The sequence below is a fragment of the Erinaceus europaeus genome, chromosome 9 (assembly GCF_950295315.1).
Source record: "Erinaceus europaeus chromosome 9, mEriEur2.1, whole genome shotgun sequence".
NCBI classification, from domain to species: Eukaryota; Metazoa; Chordata; class Mammalia; order Eulipotyphla; family Erinaceidae; genus Erinaceus; species Erinaceus europaeus.
Window position 1 is genome coordinate 77,300,791 of NC_080170.1, and position 25,880 is coordinate 77,326,670.

General features: G+C 39.7%; 1 protein-coding gene across 26 annotated transcripts in view; it reads right to left on the reverse strand.

Annotated features, from left to right (window-relative positions):
• The window catches only part of KALRN (kalirin RhoGEF kinase), an 866,834-nt gene that overhangs the window by 425,457 nt on the left and 415,497 nt on the right, over nt 1-25,880 (reverse strand). The window lies entirely within an intron of this gene.

The window sequence follows — 25,880 nt, forward strand, 5'->3', positions numbered from 1 at the left end:
ATCATAAGTTTAAATCATACGTTTGAAATCATAACTTTAAAGAGTCTAAATGTCAAGGAGAAGAAGAGGAATTTTCCAGACAAGGAAAATGATATGGGATGCTAGGTAGATGTGAAGGGCTTTGGTTAAGAAGCTAAGTTCTTAAACTTCTGGCTGGGGTTGGTGACACAAAGTTTATTGGGGGAACACAGATGATTCAATGACTCCTCAGAAACAACTACTCACTGGTCTTGGGGAAACATAGTTCAGAAACAGAGTGCATTTCTGGTCCTTATTGTGGGACAAGCCCAAGACAGTGGCCATGTGGTTGTGGGGAGGAGGGATAAGGGCATGAAGGAAGCAGGGAGAGGTGTTGGAGAGGCTGGAGAAACAAAGGAGAAGAATTACACTAAGTACAGAGATACCTGTACTCCCTTCTCAAGTGAGACAATATTTGGAGATTTGCTCTTGAACAGAAGAGTTATCGTATATTCACTAAGGACTATTGCCCATAGACTATCATATAAGACCCTGGACACTCTGAAAGCTTTGGGGTATCTATTTTCAAAGAGGGAGCAATGTATTCTTTTCTCAGAGTGAGTGAAGAGGATGTCCTTTGATGAGTGATGCTACAGGAGATCAAAGTTTCTTTCATATAAAATCATTAGAGAAATGGCACAACTTGAATAGCTTGAAATTGGACAATGAGACAGAAGGTCATGATGTTTAAACTCATATCTCATCACTCACCTCATTATCTGGAGCACTGAATATTCCACACTTTCACAAGCAAAAAGCTATCTTCAAGATAACAGTCTGTACCCATAATCTTCCTAATCATGAAAGACTCAGCAAAAACTATGAAAAATTCAGTATAAACCAACCCATAACACTACAGAAAGAAAATTAAGCAATGGATTATGTGAATAATGTTAACCCAATGAATAAAAAAGTAAGCACTACGGAGCACAGTGTCTAACTGGGCATGAATAAGTTTGAAGAATACCAAGAAGGCAGATGCAAAGAGCAATAACTCTGGAAAGGCTCTCTGGAAAGTCTGGGTAGGAACAGCAGTTGAGCACAGCTTCCATGTTTGCTCTGGCTAGCAGGCTGCATAAGATAATAGCCAGAAGCCTTAACATACAAAGCATCATGCTGCTTCCATTTACAAAATCCCTTTCTGACCCTAAAGTCACACTAATCTAAACTTGTCTAAACATTATAGCAAGACTTATTATGTCACTAGTTTAAGCTTTAAAATGTGGAAAGTTTCCCTGGCTAATCCTGATATGCAATCTGACTCTTGAACAGTATAAGCCCAGGGCATGACAAATTCAGTTAAACTCAAGACTGGTCAGCACATTCTCTTTCTTGGTAAGCACCTAGGATGGGGCAATAACATTAATCTTTTCTCTATCATCTACTTCCTCTTTTCTGGACATGTTCCAGACATGTTCTCATCTGCTCTCACTATATCCCTCAAACAATAATCATGATAATTTACACTTGCTCTGCACTAAATACTTCAAGTTCTCTTAAGTACATCATCTCACTTAATGCCAATTTAAGTAATCAAATATAGATGTACCCTATTTTTTAGATGTAGAAATGAGGTTTTATGAGTTTATATGGCCAGCTAGACTAGTCCCCACCCAGGCATTCCTTTTCATTGAATATTGTTTTCTCTCACAAGGAAGAAGCAGGGAAGAATATGTAATTCTCATTTGCCAATGGAGTGATAATTATTCCAGTGACCGTCATATAAGGGAAGTTAAAATCTACAAAATTGACCTGTGCATTCAGTACCAAATCATATGTCTGCCTGGAGCTATGATGGAACTTAATTGTAAACTTCAAAACTTTTATTTCTTGTTTAAAGATCTAATTATTTATTTAAGAAAATAAAAGAACCAAACATCGCACTAGTGTCTGAGGTGCCATGGACCAAAACCAGTGTTTCACACATGCAAGTCCTGCATGCTACCACTGAGTCACTTCCCTAGTCACTAACTTCAAATCTTGACTCTCTATAACCTGTAAAAATTTTACCAGATTGGTATCTATGGCAGGTGAGTCAAACCTAAGGCTTGTATGCAAATTATCCTGCCTCCTTAAGCTTTATTTTAAAGTGCATGTGACTGACCTTATTAAGTTCCAAGACACTAAAGAGTCTGCAACTTTAGACAAGGGCTCAAGACTAACAAAGAAGAAAATGCAAACAGGCCTATCATTTGGAAGTGGAGTTTTCTTTTTAGCCTTCTCACTGCCCCCATCTCTTGATGTTATTTTCAAATTTTAGGCATGTGATAGACTAGAGTCCACCACAGTTATTTCAATCCATAGCTGGCATCACTGAAGCTAAAATATATTGTACAAAATAGCCCACAGTATGAGAGACCATAGAGAGACGTAATTACAGCTGAGGCTTCCAAAATCAATGTTCTCAGCTCCTGGAATATTATAGGACAATTGTACTAATTTCTACTGAAACCCAGAGGGCAGTGCCATGGGCTGGCTGGGCATTCGGCTTGTATATCCTAAGATCAATGAACTAATACTAATGTTTACTGTTTTGAGGGTTTTACTGGTTTGGGCTCACTTCTTCAGGTGGGACATGAGAAAAAGAGATACAGAGGGAAAGAGAGAAAGATAACACAGCACCAAAGCTACCTCAATAAAGTAGGGGATAGATTAGAGCTTGAGTTAAGTGCACAGCAAAGCAGGTGCACTATCTAGTAAATTTTCTTGCCAACTGTTAGTGGGATGTTCTTATTTGGTGATATATACTTACTTTTTGCTTTGCATAACATACATCCCTGAAGAGTCTTCAAGTGGAGCTCTCAGATTATAGTTCCTGATTCAGCTCCTTATCTATCCACAAGTTTTCAAAAGCCCTCACTCTCCATACAGACACTCTTGGTTTACCTAATCACTCTAAATACAAGTCAAGGAGTACTTATTCATGAAGCTTTCATGATTACCCACCTGAAATCACACAGGGACCATGGCACATACTGCATCCTGGCCCATGACTAGAGCCTCCACTTTAGAAAAGCATCTCTTGGGAGTTGGGCGGTAGCACAGCAGGTTAAGCACACGTGGTGCAAAGTGCAAGGACCGGCCCAAGGATCCTGGTTCGAGACCCTGGCTCCCCAGTTGCAGGGGAGTCGCTTCACAGGCGGTGAGCAGATCTGCAGGTGTCTATCTTTCTCTCATCCTCTCTATCTTCCTCTCCTCTCTCCATTTCTCTCTGTCCTATCTAACAATGACAGCATAAATAACAACAATAATAATACCTACAACAACAATAAAAACAAGGGCAAAAAAGGGAAGAGAGAGAGACAGAGAGAAAGAAAGAAAGAAAGAAAGAAAGAAAGAAAGAAAGAAAAGAAAAGAAAAGAAAAGAAAAGAAAAGAAAAGAAAAGAAAAGAAAAGCATCTCTCAGGAGAAAAATGGAAAGTAAAAGTGGGCAGGGAAGGAAGAAGGAGGAAGGAGGCTATCAAGACTGATGATTCCTGTCACCATCACTAGTTAGTTTTTGAGGCTCAGAAGGGTCCTTAACACCTTCTAATAATATACCTATATCTTCTGAGAGGAACTATAAAAGCCCAAGAGCGTAGTTGTACATTACAATTTTATAAATTTTTCTCTTGGTTTTCAAAAGGTTCTAAATGTTAGACTTAAACTCAGTCCTCTATTCAATGCTTACATTGCTTCTACCTACAAACCTATAACTGCAACTGGTTTTAACAGTCTATTATTATAAGTCACTAGGATCTAGGAAATTATAAGAAATATTAATACTAAAGACTTCACCAGCAAGAGAAAAATAACATCACAGATGTTCCTATTAATATGTATATCAAATCACATAAGAAGAACTGATACTCAAAATATATATAAATAGAGAAATATCTGGAAGAATAAAGACTAATGTATTAGTGACTGCCAGACAACTGAGTGGGTGGGTTGTTAGTGGTATTTTTTCCTTGCCTGCATATCTATATTGAAAATGTATGGTTATGTAACTAAAAACAAAAAGATTTTTAAAAATAAAATTGAGGGGGTTGGTAGGTGGCTAATCCAGAAGAGCGCACATGTTACCATGCAGGAGACCCAGGAAACCACAGGAGAGCACCTGTAGGAGGGAAGCTTCAGGAGCTACAGATTGGTGCTACAGGGCCTCTCCTTTTCTTTATGCCTTTTTCTTCTTATCTCTCCAGCCTCTCACCCTTTATCTGGAGGGAAAAAATAAAATAGCTGCCAGAAATGGTGGAGTTAAGCATCCACAGAGCCCCAGCAATAACCCTCATGGCAAGAAAGAAAGAATAACAAAACAGGATAAATAAAATGAAATGGAAAAAGAGAAAGAAAAAAGAAAACTATTCAGGAAAAAATAAAAAGGAGAGTTGAGCAAGATAATTTTCCTCTCCTTAATTGCAAATGTATGTATTCTAGCAGTGTGGATTCCTGGGTCAGCCTGCCTCCTCTACTTGAATAAAATTTTTTCATTAAAAAAATTATATTAACTTTATTTATTGGATAAAACATCCAGAAATCGAGAAGGGAGAGACTGAGAGGGAGAGAGAGAGAGAGAGAGACTTGCAGTATTGCTTGACACTTGTGAAATTTTGAATATTTATCATCTATGTAATTTGCAGAGTCAGGGTCTCACACATGCACAGTTTTACCACTCCTGGGCTGATTTATTCAGAGAGAGAGAGAGAGAGAGAGGACCCCACAGCAGGAAGCTTCCCCTGGTGACTTGACCTGCAGTTCTGGAGCACACATCTAGGTACATGCTCTACTTAGTGAGTCTTAATACTAGTGGCCTTAATATTCATTCATTCTATGTGTGTCTTTACAACACAGGTCTAAATCCCTGAAAAATATTTTTCTTTTTAAAAAAATTTCTTTATTGGGAGATTAATGGTTTATAGTCAACAGTAAAATACAACAGTTTCTATATGCATAACATTTCCACATAACAATACAACCCCCACTAGGTCCTCCTCTGCCATCATGTTCCAGGACCTGAATGCTCCTACCCAACCCAGAGTCTTTACTTTGGTGCAGTACACCAACTCCAGTCCAAGTTCTGCTTAGTGTTTCCAATTCTGATCTTGTTTTTCATCTTCTGCCTATCAGTGAGATCATCCTGTATTCATCCTTCTGTTTCTGACTTATTTCACTTAGCATGATTCCTTCAAGCTCCATCCAAGAGGAACTGAAGAAGGTGAATTCACCATTTTTAATGGCTGAGTAGTATTCCATTGTGCATGTAGACCACGACTTACTCAGGTTGGACACCTGCGTTGCTTCCATGTTTTGGCTATTACAAATTGTGCTGCTATGAACATAAGTATACACAACAAATCTTTTTGGATGGTTGTGTGTGGTTCATTGGAATATATCCCCAGGAGAGGAATTGCAGGGTCACAGGGTAGGTCCACTTCTAGCCTTCTAAGAGTTCTCCAGATTGCTCTCCACAAGGGTTGGACTAATTTACACTCCCATCAGCAGGGAAAGAGGGTTCCTCTGTCCCCACAACCTCTCCAGAATTTGTTGCTGCTACTTTTTCTGATGTATGACATTCTGACAGGAGTAAAGTGGTAGGTATCTCATTGTTGTCTTTATTTGCATTTCTATGACAATCAATGACTTGGAGCATTTTCTCATATGTTTCTTGGCCTTCTGGATATCTTCTATGAAGAATATTCTGTTCATATCCAATCCCCATATTTGGATGGGGTAATTTTTTTGTTGTTGATTTTGCTGAGTTTGGTGAGCTCTTTATATATATTTGGTTATTAGTCATTGTCTGATGCATTGCATGTAAGGAGCTCCCATTCTGTGGGTGGTCTCTTTGTTTGGGTGGTAGTTTCTTTTGCTGTGCAGAAGCTTTTTAATTTGATGTGCTCCTATAGGTTTATTTCTGAGTTAGTCTTCTTTGTAATTGTAATTGGTTTCATTGAGGACGTCTTTAAAATTTATACAGAGGGCACCAGTCGGTAGGCAGCAGGTTAAACGCACATGGTGCAAAGCACAAGGACCCACTAAGGGTCCCGGTTCAAGTCCTCAGCTCCCCACCTGCAGGGGGGGTCACTTCACAAGAGGTGAAGCTGATCTGCAGGTGTCTATCTTTCTCTCCCCCCACTCTGTCTCCCCCCCTTTTGATTTATCTCTGTCCTATCCAACAACAATGACAGCTATAACAACAACAATAATAACAACAATGATAAACAACAAGGGCTACGAAAGGGGAATAAATAGCCTCCAGGATTAGTGGATTCAGAGTGCAGGTACACAGCCCTAGTGATAACCCTGGAGGCTATATATATATATATATATAGAGAGAGAGAGAGAGAGAGAGAGAGAAATAGACTTCTGCCAATACTTTCCTCTAAGTATCTGAGAGAGAGAATAGACTTCTGCCAATACTTTCCTCTAAGTATTTGATAGATTCTGGTCTAAAATCCAAGTTCTTGACCCACCTAGAATTTAACTTTTGTGTTTGGAGAATACAGTTTAATTCTCCTGCATGTTTCAACCCAATTTTTCTAACACCATTTGTTGAAGACTCTGGGATGGTGATGGTGCGAGAGAGAATACAGAGAACACAGGTCCAAAAAGGATGACAGAGAACCTAGTGGAAGTTGTATTGTTATATGGAAAACTGGGAAATGTTATGCATTTATAAACTATTGTATTTACTGTCGAATGTTAAACATTAATTCCCCAATAAAGAAATTTCAAAAAGAAAAAAAAAAGAAAGAAGAGTGCTATCACTTGATGCCCATCCTATCCTTTTTCTCCTTTTTTGAAGCTCCACGGTTGGCTCAGCTATGGCTTGGTTAGAGAATTCAAATGGAATCATACATCCCTCAATCAGGTTGGTCCCACTGGCAGCCCAATTTTGCCCTGGCCTGGTGCCAGTTTTAATAACTAGACTTTTACTTTGTTGCTACAAATTAGTCAACCCTGTTTCTTTTTTTCTTTTTCTTTTTTCCTCCAGGGTCACTGCTAGGGCTCAGTGGAGGCCGTTTTCCCCTATTTTGTTGCCGTTGTTATTGTTGCCATTGAAAGAGAAATTGAGAGAGGAGGGGAAGACAGAGAGGGGAAGACAGACAGACAGACACTTGCAGACCTGCTTCACCCATTGTGAAGCGACACCCTTGCAGGTGGGGAGCCAGGGGCTTGAACCATGCATGATCTTTCTGCTGGTCCTTGCACTTTGCACCACTGCACTACCTCCCAATCCCTTCAGCAACCCTGTTTCTATTTGCAAGACTAGTGGTTAGAGTTATACTATTTGAAATGTTCTCAATGAAAACTGTATCTCCCCCTTAGATCTCTGAATGCTGGTTCTGTAATGCTTAGTGCTAAGGATTCTCTTACCAACGGCTCCCAGGTAGGACACACCATTACTCTATTGGCTTCCTTTGGTTAAGAAGGGTCAAATTGGAAAACCATCTCTTCATTAATGCTTAACCTTTGGTTCATGCATGTCAGTTAGCTCACTGACTTGTCAGTGCCTATACCCTCTTAAGGGACAGACCTACTTTTTCTAACATAGTTAATTAAGCAAATCACACTAAGCTTGAGTCTTGGGAGATGAATCACAGCATGATGCTTGATAACTCAGCATGGAAGAGAGTGAGGATTGCCTGTGTTCCACAACCACCGTGGTCACCACTGTCACAGAAATGAACATTTTCTTCTAAGAACCATATTTTCTTTTTGGTATGTTCCATATGCTCATATCTCCGTTTTTCCCCTTTTTCCTCATTACCAGGGCTTCAGAGCTCTAGGTCAACTTTGGGAGAGAAATGGAGAGAGAGAGAAATGGAGAGAGAGAGAAATGGAGGGAGGGAAGAAGAGAGAGAGCGCACAAAACGGAGAAACATTGTGGCAATGAGGTTTCTCATGCTGTGGAGGCCAGAGCTCAAACCTAGGTCATGCATATGACAAAGCAGGTAGACTTGAAAATGAGCTATCTTTCTTTGCCAGCCCCTCCCTTCATATAATTCTTCTGGGGGTGTGCTACCACCTTTGTTTTAGAAGGACACCTAAGCTCAGGCAAATTAAGTGTGAAGACCCTAGATGTATAATAGGAAAGGACAATGTGTCTCATTAGATTGGAAGTCAGAACTGAGATGGTATCTTAAATGAGCTTATGTAGAAAGCAAAAAATTAGGAACCAGGATTTAGTTATAATAGCCTAACCTGAGTAAAATGTGAAAGAGATGAAATAATCCCTTGGGCCTGGCCAAGTAAAGCTCACCATTTTGTCCTAGGAAATGGAAATGTCTCAGGCCAGATAATGGCTAACTTAATTATTGAAATGGCCATGCTGTAGCATTGAGCAGACTATTGGTACACATGTTTCACATAAGCCAGAGGACAGATAGAGAAAGGTGAAAGGCAGCCATAGAATTTTCAGAGGCTTGGAGTCTCACAGACCTTTTGATCAAAAATATGCCATAAAGGATGCCAAAAAGGATGCCATAAAGGATCATAAGGAGGGACCGGGAGTCATTTAGACACAAGGGAAAAAGTACTACTCAGCAATCTTGCAGTCACAATTGCCAAGATCCACACATAAAAAGAAAACTTGGAACTGGTTCTGGGACAGAGTTAAGGACATTGTATCTGATCCCAGAGCATCCTAGGCTCTAGTGATTCAAGAGACTCCATGAGAAATAAAGTGGCTGAAAGCCTGAACGATGGACATTATCTGAAGACTGATTCCCAGCTCTACCAAGTACTATCTCTGACAACTAGACTTAATTAATTAAATTTGTTGCTTCAGACTCCTAATCTCAAAGTAGGAGTGAGAAATATCTAACTCTAGGATGTGAATGAATACAAGAAAAGTAAGATAGTGTCTAGAACATAAAAAGTGTTCAGTATGGGTTATAGGTATCATGACTATTGTTATTAGCAGGGTCCTCTCAATGGGGAAAAGAAAAAATGCTTAATGATGAAAATATTATATTGAATCAAAAGAAGTCAGGTGAATTGTCTTGAAGTAAAAAATTAATATCCTGAATGCAAAATAGGTATATAGGATATACATTTTTGCCCAATCTAATTTGCTTTATCATTTCCTTTAAGAGTTCTTTACAGTGATCCAGGAAGTGGCACAGTGGATAAAGCATTGGACTCTCAAGCATGAGGTCCTGAGTTCAATCCTTGACAGTACATGTGCTAGAGTGATGTCTGGTGCTTCCTTTCTTTCTTCTCCTAGATTTCTCATTTATAAATAAAAATCTTAAAAAAAAAATAGCTCTTTACCAAAAGTTAGTATTATTCACTGCTAACAATGGAGAATATCTGAAAAGAAACAAACAAAAAAAAAGGATATCTACCCCCCACTCCTGCCCCATTTGCAGTTAACAGAGGTAAAGGGTGAAAGCCTGCCTTGGTAATTAGGCACAATGTAATGGTACATATCCCAGCCAGACGTGGTGGGCTGGGGACACAGATAGTTCTCTCTGTCAAATCTGGTTTCCTATAACTTCATCTGAACTGGTAATTTAATTAAAAAGTACAGAAGAGTCCAAAGAACTCAAACTATGATTAAAGTGATGCTTTCTTCCAAGTGTCAGACCCCAGTCTGGGGTTGATGCCAGCTCAGTGCAGTCTCACAAATTCTATCAGGATAGCTCAGGTTCCAGGTTATGTGGTTCAGGATCCTGATGCTCTTAAAATATTCAACTGCCTCTATCTCACTTCTAATTATCATTCTAAAACTTAAAAGGGGTTTCATCTTGTCTGATAATTCACATCTACACCATTCTTTTTTTTTTTCAAGTGTAGTTGCATGTTAGGTGCCCTATTCTAGACACTGTAATACCAGTTTGATGAAAAAAGTTCCTGCTCTCAAGAAGTTCACAGTTCAGTGGGGGAGTAAGCAAAGCCTAAAATTGATTACAAGGGGCCAGCAAGACAGTGGGTATCTGTAATACCATGTGCACCTTAGGCTTGAGTCTCAGCACCTTATGAGAAGTGCTATGGAGGAATGGAGGAATCCTCAGTGCTTCAGGTATCATTCCCCTGCCTACCCCAATCTCAGTATCTGAAAAGATCACATGGAGTGCTAAAGTCTTAGTGATGACATAGAATGATTATGACACTTTGACGACTACCACAACAGTGATGTGACCAAATATCTAGAAAAGGCATATCCCATCTGAATCACAGAGACCACTAAGGTCTTATGGTAACAGGTGATAGCTAAGATGAGTGGTCAAAAATTAACTGAACCTCATTAGGGGTAGTCAGAATTAAAGAATTAGAAAGGTGGGAAGCTGAGGGCTCAAACCAAGATCCTTATGCTGGTCTAGGTGCTCTGCAACATGTGCACTTAACCTGCTACTGCCCATTCCCTTCTGCTCTATACCTTAATGCTTTTTCAGCCACCAAGTTGCAGATGCTACCATGATGCCAACCTGATTTTCCTGAGCAGACAACTTCACCAGTGTATCCTGGAACCCCACCTCTCCAGAGCCTTGCCCCACTGGGGAAAGATAGAAAGCATTCTTCAGGACATAATAGCTGAGAACTTCTCTAGTCTAGACAACATCAAAGACATACAGGTTCAAGAAGCCCAGAGGGTCCCAAAAAGAATTAACCCAGACACCAAGACACATCATATTTAGAATGGAAAGGAATAAGGATAAAGAAAGGATCCTGAAGGCTGCAAGAGAAAAACAAAGAGTCACCTACAGAGGAAAACCCATAAGATTAGCAGCAGACTTCTCCACACAAACACTACAGGCCAGAAGAGAATGCCAAGATATTTATACAGTGCTCAGTGAGAAAGGCTTTCAACCAAGACTGCAGTATCCTGCTAGACTGTCATTCAGACCAGATGGAGGCATGAAAACAAGCAAGAGTTGAAAGAATCAACTATCACCAAGCCTTCCCTGAAAGAAGTTCTGAAAGGTCTCCTATAAAGTCAGACCACCATAAATATGCCATATATCGGAGCACTCTAAAACTCTACAACAATGGCATTAAAATATATTCAATCTTTGATATCAATAAATGTCAGTGACCTGAATTCACTTATTAAAAGGCACAGATAGGCCTACTAACTATCTGCAAAACAGAGACACCCTCCCAAGTCTTCATCTAAACTATTTCAGCCTTTATGTTCATGATTAGTCAACAATTTGTTTGGCTTTATATGTCAACTCTCTTTTCAGCCACCAGGTTCCAGATGCTAGCACAATGCCAACCAGACTTCCCTGGACAGACAACCACACCAATGTGTCCTGGAGTCCAGCTTCCTCAGAGCTCTGCCCCACTAGGGAACAAGAGACAGGCTGGAAGTATGGATTGACCTGTCATGCCCATGTTCAGTGGGGAAGCAATTACAGAAGCCAGACCTTCAACCTTCTGCATCCCACAATGATCTTGGTTCCATACTCCCAGAGGGTTAAAGAATAGGAAAGCTATAAGGGGAGGGGATGGTATACGGAGGTCTGGTGGTAGGAATTATGCAAAGTTGTACCCCTCTTATCCTATGATTTTGGAAATGTTTCCTTTTTATAAATAAAAAATTTAAACAAACAAACAAAAAAGCCCCGGTGATGATCAAAAGTAAAAAACAAACAAACAACAAAAAAAAAGGAGACATCGTCAATGAAATGAATCTAATTACAAAGAAGACTAAGGCAAGCATAAACCTATGGGACAACTTCAAATTAAAAAGCTTCTGCACAGCAAGAGAAACCAATACCCAAACTAAGAGACCCCTCACAGAATGGGAGAAGATCTTTATATGTCATACATCAGACAAGAGGCTAATAACCAGAATATATAAAGAGCTTGCCAAACTCATCAACAAGAAAACAAATAACCCCATCCAAAAATAGGGGGAGGACATGGACAGAATATTCACCATTTTCAGCTGATCTTGGGTGGGCCTTGAAAAATTCATGTTAAGTGAAATAAGTCAGAAACAGAAGGATGAATATGGGATGATCTCATTTTCAGGCAGAAGTTAAAAAACAAGATCAGAAGAAAAAACACAAGTAGAACCTGAACTGGAATTGGCGTATTGCACCAACGTCAAAGAGTCGGGGGGGGGGGAGAATATAGGTCCAAGAAGGATGACAGAGGACCTAGTAGGGGTTGTATTGTTACATGGAAAACTGAGAAATGTTATGCATGTACAAACTATTGTATTTATTGTCGAATGTATAACATTAATTCTCCAATAAAGAAATTTAAAAAAATGGAGCAAGGGCAACAAAAAAAAAGGGAATAAATAACTAGTAAAAAAAAAAGAAGTAAAACAAGATTTGGGATCCATATAAGTAGGGGTGTCAGTTGAAGCTGGGGAAGAGTTTAAAATTATGCAGATAATATAGAATAAGAGAGGGAATGAGGAACAAATCCCAGGGAAAAATGTTAACATCTAAAGACCAGCTTGAAAATCAGAAGAAAATCAAAAGATTATGCTGTCGCATAAAGCTTTCAAGAAGAGAATTTAGAAAGATGGAAGTGATGGATAGAGTCATATGCTTTAGTTAGGCCTCCTAAGCCCCCAAAAATGTCCTTTGGGTTTATTTAGCAATAAAAATATTTGGTTGGAGATGTTGGTAAAACTAATTTCATCTGAGGGTATGAAAATAAAGGGGGGGGCTTCTTTCTTTCTCCCCTTCTTTCCTTCCTTCCTTCCTTCCTCCCTTCCTTCTTTCCTTCACTGCCAGAGCCTCATATGCAGAATTTCACAACTCTAGACCACTTTCTCATTAAGCAAGAAAGAGACAGAGATAGAGAATGACAGGAAGAAACACCCCCATGTGGTCCCAGGGGTTGAAGCTAGGCCATGCACAGTAGGGAAGACACCTTAAATAATGAACTAGCACTGCAGTCCAAACATAATTTTCTTTTCATTTGTTGTTCTTTTTAAGATGGGAGAGACTTGAGATATTTATATCCTAAGGAAACAGACTACATCTTCTGGAAAACCCCCATATAAGAAGCATACTACACTACACTGGGAAGTATTTCATTGTGGATTTGAATGACTTGCAAAAAACTAAACATGGGCTAGAAATTATATCTGAATGTAGTTAAAATTGACTTTTTTTTTTTTTTGCTTTCAGGGTTATCGCTGGGTCTTGGTACCAGCACTAGGAACCCACTACTTCTGGCGGCTATATATTTTTTTAAATTGGATAGGACCAAGAGAAATTGGAATGGGGGGAAATAGGGAGGAAGAAAGATACAGAGAGATACCTGAAGACCTGCTTTGCTGCTTGTGAAGCAAAGCACCCCCACCCCTACACTACAAGTGGGAAGCCAAGGGCTCAAATGTGCTTAACCTGGTGCACCACTGCCCAGCCTCCTCACTATACTTTCTGTCATTGTCTCGTGCACAGGAGCTGCCAATTATCAAGATCACCCGTGCCTTCACAAAACATTATCTTCTCAGAACTGAACATATCTAGTTCTTCACTTTGAAATCTTAATAGTCATCCAATAATCACAATAGTTTAATATATTTTTGAATATATATTTTCTAGAATTAGTCACATTTTTCCACATGTGATCTAAGCAGTAAGTGTATAAACTCTTACTTTTCTGCTTTAGAGGTCATATTTTCATTTATATCACCACTCAGAAAATTTTAGTTCTCTAAAATTAAAGTCTAAACACTTTCATCTAATCTAAAGGTCAAGGTTTGAGAGTCTAGATATAACCTAAACTTTTTAAAGCTTTTCTGAAGTGATTCATTCTCTGCCATGTAGAATCTTTTGCTTTCATTAACTTATTGATGTTTTATTTACAATTTTACACATTTTAAGAAGATGCCAGAAAAAAATTAAGGATTCTCATTGTCAACAGTTTTCCTTGATCCAGAATTGAAACCATGGCTGATCAAAAATTTTCACATCCCTTATCTGATAGAGAAAACTATGGACCTTTTGAGTAACACTCAGGGATAGATTTCTCCTTTTATATTTATTTTTTTCTTAATACTGTTTACTATCTATAGATCTTATAGAGATGCAAGCCTTTCTGACCTATCCTCATTTAAACAAGGCATTAAAAAAATCTTCATTGCCATTTTCTAGTTATTAGTTCTATATCCTAAAGCAGAGATATATAGATATTTTGGCCAGTGAGATCATTTGGTGTGGTCCTGTCAAAAATCTAGAAGCTTTTTTTTTTGTTACAACAACATTAAGTGCTAATTTTCAAATTTATAATTTTGTCATGCTTGCAAGTTATGTTGGAGACAGACAGAGAGAGGGGGGGGGAGAGAGAGATACCCCACAGCATCAAAATTTTTCTAATGCAGTGGGGGCCAGGCTAGAATCTGGGTCACACACATAGCAAAGCAGCAGACTATCCAAGTAAGCTATTTGCCAGCATGAATAAAGTTATAAATATCTAAGTGGACCTTGGCAAAACAACAACAACAACTAAACCCTCTCCCATCCCTATCCCAAAGTGGCATATATCTTCTTATGTCAAAAGTTTAAGAACACTTATTAATACGACTTTTGTTGGTATACAGAAATAGAAAAGGCTAGAAACTCTATTGACAATCTATGTCCTTGGTATTTCTTTTTTTTTTTTTTGCTGTGATATCTTCATATGTTTTATTTATTTATTTCCTTATTTATTTATAAAAAATGGAAACATTGACAAAACCATAGGATAAGAGGGGTACTACTCCACACAATTTCCCACCACCAGGACTCCATATCTCATCCCCTCCCTGGTAGCTTTCCTATCCTTTAACCCTCTGGGAGTATGGGCCCAGGGTCATTGTGGAATGCAGAAGGTGGAAGGTCTGGCTTCTTTAATTGCTTCCCCTCTGAACATGGGCAGTTATAGTTCGGTCCATACTCCCATCCTGTCTCTCTCTTTCCTTAGTAGGGCAGGGCTCTGGGGAACCAGAACTTCAGGACACATTAGTGGGGTTGTCTGTCCAGGGAATCCTGGTTGGCATCATGCTAGCACCTGGAACTTGGTGGATGGAAAAGGACTTAATACATAAAGCCAAAAAATTATTGACTAATCATGAACCTAAAGGCTGGAATAGTGCAGATGAAGAGTTAGGGGTCTCTATTTTGTAGATAGCTAGTAGGCATATTTTAGTTATATTCCAAAGGGCCTGTGGCTATATTAGTTTTTTTTTTCCCCTGAGCCTGAAATCTAAAATGCAGGTGGATCCAAGTTATTGTCTGAGGAGATGATGTAACAGCTGGAAAAAGGACCAAAAAGCTGGATCATGGAAGAGAGTAGCTCCCAAATATGAGAAAGGTATATAGATATTACTGACTATAAACCCCAACAATTTGATCTGGTCTGGAGCCCATATTCAAGTTAGGAGCCTATTGATCTCTGCATCCCTGTAGATCTGAGCTCACATTCTGTGGTCAACAGTAGGAACATACAAAGCTGCCTCAATATCAACCCATCTTCCTCAGGTGTAGCATAGAGTATGTTGTCCAGCCTCCTTTAGGAGGATGGAATATTCTCTACTGTTGTTGATCCACGTTGAGGGTAAGTTCCTATGGGGATCCTCAAAGCAATCTATTGTGTTGTTCCTGATAGAGATGACCAGTAACAATGGAGAGAGGGATTTATTCGACGTCTGAGCCTATCATGTCTGTTTGGGAATCTCAGGACTCCCCAAATAGGGACCCAGCTGATGAAGTGGCTTGATAGTGACTAAAGAGTCATCGTTAAAGTATGCCAGTCTCTTGCCTTTATTCAACTTTTGTAGTCCTTGCTTTGATAAGATTAGCTTTTTAAAGACAAAATTAGAAAGATCGAGGACGAATTAGGCACAACTAAAAATGAAGTAAGAGATCTAAAAAAGAGATTAAGAGATACTGAAAACCACAAAAGAGATCTATGGGATGACTTCAAAAGATATAATATGGGAGTTTGGCAGTAGCACAGTGGGTTAAGCGTACTTGGCACAAAGCTCAAGGATAGGCATGAGGATCCCAGTTCGAGCCCCCAGATCCCCACCTGCAGGGGAATCACTTCACAGGCAGTGAAGCACTACTGCCTTACCAGAAGAAGAAAGAGAGGGATGGGAAAAAAATCATTCTTCAGGAAATAATAGCTGAAAACTTCTCTCGTTCAGACAATAACAAAGACATAAAGATTCAAGAAGCCCAGAGGGTCCAAAACACAATTAACCGAGACTTAAAAACACCAAGGCATATCACAATTAGAATGAAAAGGAATAAGAATGATGAAAGGATACCGAAGGCTGCAAGAGAAAAACAAAGGGTCACCCATAGAGGAAAATCCATAAGATTAACAGCAGACTTCTCCACACAAACACTACAGGACATAAGAAAATGGCATGATATCTATCAAGTGCTCAATGAGAAAGGCTTTCAACCAAGACTACTGTATCCTGCTAGACTGTCATTCCGACTAGATGGAGGCATCAAAACCTTCTCAGACAAGCAACAGTTGAAAGAATCAACTATCACCAAGCCTTCCTTGAAAGAGGTTCTAAAAGGTCTCCTATGAACAGTCAGACCACCATAAATATGCCATTTATCAAAACACTCTAAAAATCTATAAGAATGGCAATAAAATATCTTCAATCTTTTATATCAATAAATGTCAATGGCCTGAATTGACCTATTAAATGCACAGAATGGGAAAGTGGACCAGAAAACACAGTCCAACAATTTGCTATCTACAGGAAACCAACCTAACTCAACAAGACAAAGACTCTAAGTAAAGAATGCAAAACTATCATACAAGATAATGGCCCACAACAAAGGGCAGGAACAGCTATTTTCATATCTGACATGACAGACTTTAAAATAAATAAAATTTTAAAAGATAGGGAAGGACATTACTTAATGCTCAGAGGACTTAACAATTACTAACATCTATGCACCCAGTGAGAAGCCACCTAATTACATCAAACATCTACTGAAAGAACTACAGCAATATCTTAACAGCAACACAGTAATAGTAGGGGACAACAACACCCACTCTCTCAACTTGACAGATCATCCAGGTCAATTTTTAAAACGTAGTCTTTTAAAATAAAGTTTGATGTAAACACCGAAAAAAAAAAAGATTAGCTTTGGAGTGAGTGAGGGAAGTGTAACAGGAAGTAGGTGAGGAAGGTATCTAAGTCTAAGTAGACACTATTTCATTAGGAACTTTATACTGACTCACTACAGACTACTGACAGACTACAGACTACTAAATTTGCCCTAATTTATGAATAAATGAGATAGAATGCCTGGCTAGCGTGAGGGTGTTTCTTCCTGAGCACATGCTCTCTGGGTTGGAGAGAACTTGACAGGAGCTAACCTGGGCTGATGCTTACTCAGCAACATAGGGAAGAGAGCAGGAACTCGTGGTGGAGTGGGAACACAATGTATCTTTATTGATCAGAGGCAACACTTTTATATATTTAGAACCTCAAGTGGCAAGATGGAAAAGGAAATGGCTAGGAAAGGGGGTGGAAAAAAGGAAAAAACAGGAAGGTAGAAAGCTTCCATAGCAACAGTTGCTAGGGTTTTAACTGGCAAGATTAATGTACCCTGCAGGCAGGGCAGGTCTTGAGGTAGAAAGAAGATAAATCAAAGGTGGGGATCTTTCAGGCAAAACAATGATTATGTAAATAGACCATAGTGTCAGCAATGGAGGATGGAGCAGGGGGGCTGCCTGACACAATAGCACAGCTTTCTCTGCCACTCATCCATTGTTGAGCACCTGGGTTGCTTCCAAGTTTTAGCTATTACAAATTGGGCTGCTATGTACATAAGTATATACATATATTTTGGGTTGGGTGCTATAGAGTCCTTGGGGTATATCCCCAGGAGAGGAATTACTGGGTCATATGGAAGGTCCATGTCTAGCCTTGTGAGAGTTCTCCAGACTGCTCTCCACAGAGATTGGACCAATTTACATTCCCATCAGCAGTGCAGAAGGGTCCCTTTGTTCCCACAGCCTCTCCAGCATTTGTTGATGCTGTTCTTTTTGATGTATGCCATTCTCACAGCAGTGAGGTGGTATCTCAATGTTGTCTTTATTTTTGCATTTCTCTGACAATCAGCAACCTGGAGTAATTTTTCATGTGTTTGTTAGCCCTACAGATCCTCCCAGAGCTCTTCTGTAATGAATGTTCTGTTCATATACTCTGTTCATTTTTGGGTGGGGTCATTTGTGGTTTTTTTTTTTTTTTTTTTTGCTAAGTTTGCTGAGCTCTATCTATATTTTGGTTATTAGTCTCTTGTCTGATGTATGGAATGTGAAGATCTTCTTCCATTCTCTAAGGGGTCTCATTATTTGTGTGATAGTATCTTTGGCTGTGCAGAAGCTTTTCAATTTGATGTAGTCCCATTGCTTTATTTCTCCTTTAGTCTTTCTTGCAATTAGGTTTGTATCATCAAAGATGTCCTTGAGGTTTAGGTGGGAAATTCCACCAATGTTTTCCTCTAAGTATTTGGTAGTTTCTTTTCCAAGTCCTTGATCCATTTGGAGTTGACTTTTGTTTCTGGTGAGATAAAGTGGTTCAGTTTCATTCGTCTTTATGTTTCAACCCAGTTTTTCCAGAACCATTTATTGAAGAGATCTTCCTTTCTCTAGTTAATACTTTGGGCCACCTTATCAAAGATTAGCTGTCCATAGGTGTAGGGGTTTAGTTTTGGGCTTTCAATTCTGTTCCACTGGTCTGTGTGCCTATTTCTGTTCCAGTACAGGCTGCTTTGATGATGATGGCCTTATAATATGGGGGGAATTGTGAGGCTGAGATTGAGCACAGTGTGGACCACCTATGGAAAAATGGGTGCCTGAAAGTACAGCCACTTCATCAGTCTCCCCCACCTCGGGTCGAGCAGGGGAGGGCCTTGGCTTTCCAGGTTTAGTACACCAGCCCACATGGGCCCCACATCCTCTCTTTGTTAGCACAACAGTTCATTTCCTTGATCTCAAACCAGTTGAGATCCACTTACCCAACAGTTACTGGAAAGACCCTCACTATTTCCTGTTTCCTGACCATATATGGTGTAAACAAATAACTGTTTCTGAAGACCCCCCAGAAGCCCCCTCCTCCCTTAACATTCCTGACCATATAACGCTAGGCCATAGCTGCCCTGTTCTTCCCCCTACCTCAACCTAAAAAACCCTTGCTTGCCATACAATAAAAGTGTTATTCATAGGCAAATAGTGTCCTGGGGTGATCCTTGGCTTCATCTCTTGCTGCGACCCACAGGGACAGACCCCCAGCTCATACTCACCCCTGTTGCCCTTGGTCCGACCCCTTCAGCCCCCTCCTCTGGTGCGCAACAGACTGGGTCAGGTGACTCGGTCCGATTGAGAAGTGGGGTCCTCCTCAGGACTCCGACAATAATATAGTTTGAGATCTGGGAGTGTGATGCTTCCATTTCTGTTTCTTTTCCTCAAGATTGTTTTGGCAATTCTAGGTGTTTTCTGGTTCCAGATAAATGATTATAGTTTTTGTTCTATTCTCTTAAAGAAGCATGGCGGAACTTTGATGGGTATCACATTAAATTTGAATATGGCTCTGGGGAGAATATTCATTTTAATGATATTAATTCTTCCAGTCCATGAGCGTGGGATGTCATTCCATTTCTTGGTATCATTTTCTATTTTTCCTTGATTAGTGACTGATAGTTTTCAGTATATAAGTCTTTCACTTTATTGGCCAGGTTTATTCCTAGGTATTTTACTGATTTTGTTGCAACAGTGAATGGGAATGATTTCTGGATATCCTTAGTATTTTTTAATTTTTTAAAAATAATTTTTATTTATAAAAAGGAAGCACTGACAAAAACCATAGGATAAGAGGGGTACAACTCCACACAATTCCCACCACCAGAACTCCATATCCCATCCCTTCCCCTGATAGCTTTCCTATTCTTTATCCATCTGGGAGCATGGACCAAGGGACATTATGGGGGGCAGAAGATGGTAGGTCTGGCTTCTGTAATTGCTTCCCTGCTGATGATGGGGTTGACAGGTTAATCCATACTCCCAGTCTTTCTCTTTCTTTTCCTAGTGGGGCATGGCTCTGCAGAAATGGGGCTCCAGGATAGTATTCCTTTTTTATACTTGGTGACTTCAGGGAAATTCCTTCACAAGGTGCTTCTCTCTACATCTGGTTTTAGTTTTACTAAACAAAGTTTCTCCTTCCACTTCAAAATTCACTTACTTTTCTAGATAGATCAAAAACAGTTTTCTGCCAAAGTATATTCTTCCCAGCCTTTCTAATACAAACTCCATCCTTTACCAGAAGTTCATCATCCCAACTCTAGCATATAGTTCAGAATTTTTTTTTTTTTTTTTTTTTGCCTCCTGCATTATTACTGGGGCTTGGTGCCTGCACTATAAGAATCCACTGCTCCTGGAGGCTATTTTTTCCCTTTTGTTGCCCTTGTTGTTTATCATTGTTATTATTATTGTGGCTGTTGTTGTTGGATAGGACAGAGAGAAATTGAGAGGAGCGGAAGACAGAGAGGGAGAGAGAAAGACAGAAAGATAAACACCTGCAGACCTGCTTCACCACCTGTGAAGGAACCCATTGGAGGTGGGCTTAACCCGCTGCACTACCGCCCAGCCCCCAGAAAAGTTCTTAAAAACACTATTGGTATAGGCAGTCATGTTCTTCTTAAATTTGCCCCCTCCCAATAATGGCCACCATAACATGGGACAAGATACTAAAAACAAGCCTATATTTTCAAGTTTTTCAGTTAGCTATGCAGAACTTTAGAGTGACTAGGAGTCTAGTACCTATCTTTTCTGAATATGCCATTTGTCCCACATAGAAAACAGCAGGAGTGGGGGACAACCCATGGTCTTGATAGAAGGTTCTTGGCAAGCTTTCTATAATATTTTGGATGTCTCTATAATCTTCTAGATATCTCTCTATTTTCTGTTATGTGTACCTTATGTGAAGTGTACCCTTCTTAGCCTTTGGTTGGGAGTTACCCTCAACTGAGAGCACCTTCTTTTTCCTAAGTGTGTTCACAATACCCCTCCCATCACCTATCCCATCAGCTTCTCCTTGGTGTTCTTTCATGGAGAAAATGTCTTGAGTCCTTCTCAATGGAAAGACTGCACAATCCAGGGGTTAAGAGTATACTTCATTTCTCTACTGTTTCAAATTCTTCATGACAATTTTTTAAATATTTATTTTATTTATTTATTCCCTTTTGTTGCCCTTGTTGTTTTATTGTTGTAGTTATTATTGTTGTTGTCGTTGTTGGATAGGACAGAGAGAAATGGAGAGAGGAGGGGAAGAAAGAGAGGAGGAGAGAAAGATTGACACCTGCAGACCTGCTTCACCGCCTGTGAAGCGACTCCCCTGCAGGTGGGGAGCCGGGGTTCGAACCGGGATCCTTATGCCGGTCCTTGTGCTTTGCGCCACCTGTGCTTAACCCGCTGCGCTACAGCCCGACTCCCGACAAATTTTTTTTTTTTGCATTTTCTTTACTTCTTTTTTTTTTTTTATCCTAAGAACCTTTTATCCTAAGAAGCTGGACTGTGAAAACATCTATTTTAGCTCTCCCACCTTTTCCTTCTGCTTGAATTTTCAGCTGCTATAACTGGTCACCATCTCACATATAAAAAGAAAGATGTGGGAGTCGGGCTGTAGCGCAGCGGGTTAAGCGCAGGTGGCGCAAAGAACAAGGACCGGCATAAGAATCCCGGTTCGAACCCTGGCTCCCCACCTGCAGGGGAGTCGCTTCACAGGCGGTGAAGCAGGTCTGCAGGTGTCTATCTTTCTCTCCTCCTCTCTGTCTTCCCCTCCTCTCTCCATTTCTCTCTGTCCTATCCAACAACGACAACAACAACAATAACTACAACAATAAAAAAACAAGGGCAACAAAAGGGAATAAATAAATAAATAATAAATAAATAAAATAAAAAATATTTAAAAAAGAAAGATGTAAATTACTCTAAAGGTCACAAGATCCCCTGGGCAGGCATAGATTAGTTGACCAGCAAATGCACTAAGGGTCTTGATTTTACTAGAAATGACCCTTAAGTACCCCCCAAAGAGCAAAAATCATGTTTTCTCTCACAGTGGGACTTCTTATAAGGTTAGAACATGTTTGGTGCAAGTTTTTCAGTTACTTAAGAAAGAAACTGCTTCTCTGTAAGTTTCCACAGTGCTCAATAGAGGCCTGATGGCACATGGAAACTGATGAGTACTGCTGTCCAACTCTGAGTACAGAAATGGTCGATCTCTATATGTCACCCTATTTGAAATCTAATAGCTTAGCTGAATATACTTTGAATATTTTTGATGGGCATGGTCACTGACAGATCTACTAAATATTTTTCTTCTTTTTTTTAAACCTGTTTCTCTCTTTTTTTTTTTCTTTCCCCAAGACTCAGAATAATTTTTTAAAATTATGTTCTATTTAAGTCTGAGGGAGAAAAAGCAGGGTCCAGACAGGAAAAACTAACTAGCCAGACATTAATGAATAAAGCACTTAGCTTTTCTCTCTCTCTTCATTTCTTTCTCTCCCTTCCTTCCTTCCTTCCTTCCTTCCTTCCTTCCTTCCTTCCTTTCTCTCCTTCTTTCTTTTTTGCCACCAGGGTTATCACTGGGGCTCAGTGCCTGCACTACAAATACACCACTCCTGGCAGCCATTTTTTCCCTTTTTTATTTCTTATTTTATTAGCTAGGACAGAGAGAAATTGAGAAAAGACTATGGGGTTAAGGGAATGACAGACATCTACAGATCTGCTTCACTTGTGAAGCAGACACCTTGCAGGTAGGGGATGAGGCCTTGAACCTGGGTCCTTGCTCTTGGTAACATGTGCACTTAAACAAGAACACCACCACCCAACCCCTGAATTTTGCCATAAAAAATTCTTTAAATCTTTACTTAATCAGTCCATTCTTCCAAAAATGTTACACTAGTACTACTTAATGTGCTTAGCTGGTTAAATATAATTTGCTACTTTGAAGGATTTTTTTGGGTAGATAACATATATCTGAATGAAAGTGCTTGCTAATTTTTGACTAAGCTAGCTTGCAGGAAGTCTGGCATTTCAGATAATGAGGTCATAAAGCAGACCATGAACAGAAAAGGCCTGGTTATTATCTATTTCACAGCTACTTGAGTATTCTCCTGCTAAGTAATAGAAAGATCATAGGACAGAACCACAGTACTATATCCACTCCCACCTCCTGAACAGCTGGAATAAATCAGTAATTTGAAAGCTAGGCAGCAATTCCGTCTTTCATTTGTTCACATTCTCAATAACACCTAATATGCACAATAATATATGAAAGTGTAACGTGTCTTTTAAAACCTAATTTACTCTGACTTAAAAGATAATTGATGAGTTTATAGGCAACCCAAATCAAGAATCTACCAGGTCTAGAAGAGGTTACTGCTAGTGCCCAGGTTTTCTACATGACTGGCCAGTCTCAGAAGCCATGTAGGACAGATCTCTGGGCCCAAGCCTAAGCTTACCACCTGTATGGCAAGAGCCTCCATAGGCAGCCTGTTTGGACTGTGGCACAGTTAGCTCACTTTCTAAGTAGCTTATTCAAAGAGTGCCATCTGCAGGATGAACTGAGGACTCATCACCTTAAACTTACTCTCTTCAAATGGTTACTGACACAGCTGCTTGAATACATTAGAGTTAATAAACACAAATTTTAAGTTAAATGTTAATGATAATAGATTGTTACATTAATTTTCACAGTTATCCTCCCTCAACTACTTCTTCTGCTTGACTGCTTTCCATTTTTTGCAAATGGGAACATTTCTAGGACCTGAAACAGATGCAACAGTTTCCTTCTGCTTTACGACAGTTTTAAAAGCCTGACTATAGAGAATGCATGGTCAGAATACCCTCTTCCTGTGTCAGGTCACAGAATCTTAAATCACTGAAAAACCAAGGCCCCCTAAGTGACATCTTCCACCAATCTACTACTTGGCATCATGAGCTATGCCTTTTCAGATCACATTTTCTAACCAGAAATCCAAACAAGGAACTAGAATTCTTCAGCTTTAGTTCACTGACTTTTAAACAAGTCAAGAATTATTTAATAACTGAATTAATTCACTTTCCAACAGTGCCATTCACCTAACTGAAAACACAAGCAAAAGATCATGCTTTCCTAAATGGGTTGAAAGATGCAGAAGAATTACACTGAACCACTATATTGCACCAAACACAAAAGTAAATTCCAAATGGATCAAGGACTTGGATGTTAGACCAGAAACTATCAAATACCTAGAGGAAAATATTGGTAGAACTCTTTTCCATCTAAATTTTAAAGGCATCTTCAGTAATACAAACCCAATTACAAAGAAAACTAAAACAAAAACAAACAAATGGGAATACATCAAATTAAAAAGCTTCTGCACAGTAAAAGAAACTACCACCCAAACAAAGAAACCCCTTATAGTATGGGAGAAGGTCTTTACATGCCATATATCAGAAAAGAGGCTAATAACCAAAATATATAAAGAGCTCACCAAACTCAGCAGCAGCAACAACAACAAAATGAACCCATCCAAAAATGAAGAGAGGATATGAACAGAATATTCTCCATAGAAGAGATCCAAAAGGCCAAGAAACATATGAAAAAAAAATGCTCCAAGTCATTGGTTGTCAAAGAAATGCAAATAAAGATAACAATGAGATATCACTTCACTCCTGTGAGAATGTCATACAACAGAAAAGATAGCAGCAACAAATGTAGGAGAAGTTGTGGGAACAAAGGAACCTTCTTTTACTGCTGGTGGCAATGTAGATTTGTCCAACCACTGTGAAAAGCAGTCTGGAGAACTCTCAGAAGGCTAGAAGTGGACTTACCCTATGACCCTGCAATTCCTCTCCTGAGTATATATCCTACAAAACAAAACACACCCATCTAAAAAGATTTGTACACACCTTTCCCATATCTGGGAGCTACTCTCTTCCCTGATTCAGCTTTCTGGTCCTTTTTCCAGCCATGGCATTATCTCCCCAGACAATAACTTGGATCCAACTGCATATCAGATGTCAGGCTCATGGAAACAAACAAACAAACAAACAAAAAACTAGTATAATCATGGGCCCTTTGGAATATAACCAAAATAGGCCACTAGCTATCTAGAAAACGCAGACCTGCCCCCCCCCCCCCCGCAACTGCACTATTCCAGCCTTTAGGTTCATGATTAATCAACAACTTGTTTGGCTTTATATGCTAACTCTTTTTCAGCCACCAGGTTCCAGATGCTAACATGATGCCAACTGGACTTCCCTGGACAGACAACCCACTAATATGTCTTAGAGCCCACTTCTCCAGAGCCCTGCCCCACTAGGGAAAGAGAGAGGCAAGCTGGGAGTATGAATCGACCTGTCAACACCCATGCTCAGTGGGGAAGCAATTAGAGAAGCCAGACCTTCCACCTTCTGTACCCTATAATGATCCTGGTCTATACTCCAGAGGGTTAAAGAATAGGAAAGCTATCAAGGAAGGGGATGGGATATGGAGTTCTGATCATGGGAACTGAATGGAGTTGTACTGCTCTTATCCTGTGGTTTTGTCAATATTTCCTTTTTATAAATAAATAAATAAAGATTTGTGTATACCTATGTTCATAGCAGCACAATTTGTAATAGCCAAAACCTGGAAGCAATCCAGGTGTCCAACCTGAGTAAATTGTGGTACACACACACACACACACACATACACACTTAACTATTAAACACATTGATCTGACCTGGGACCCATGTATATTTCACACAGGAGCTTGTAAATCCTCTTAGTCCCTGTCATATGAGACATGGTAACACAGTCATAGTTGGGAACCTTCTAGGCTAAATTCATTACAGAGCCAGTCTTCCTCAACTGGCAGAGTAGGTTTACCCAGCTTCCCTTTGGAGAGAGGGGTAGTTCC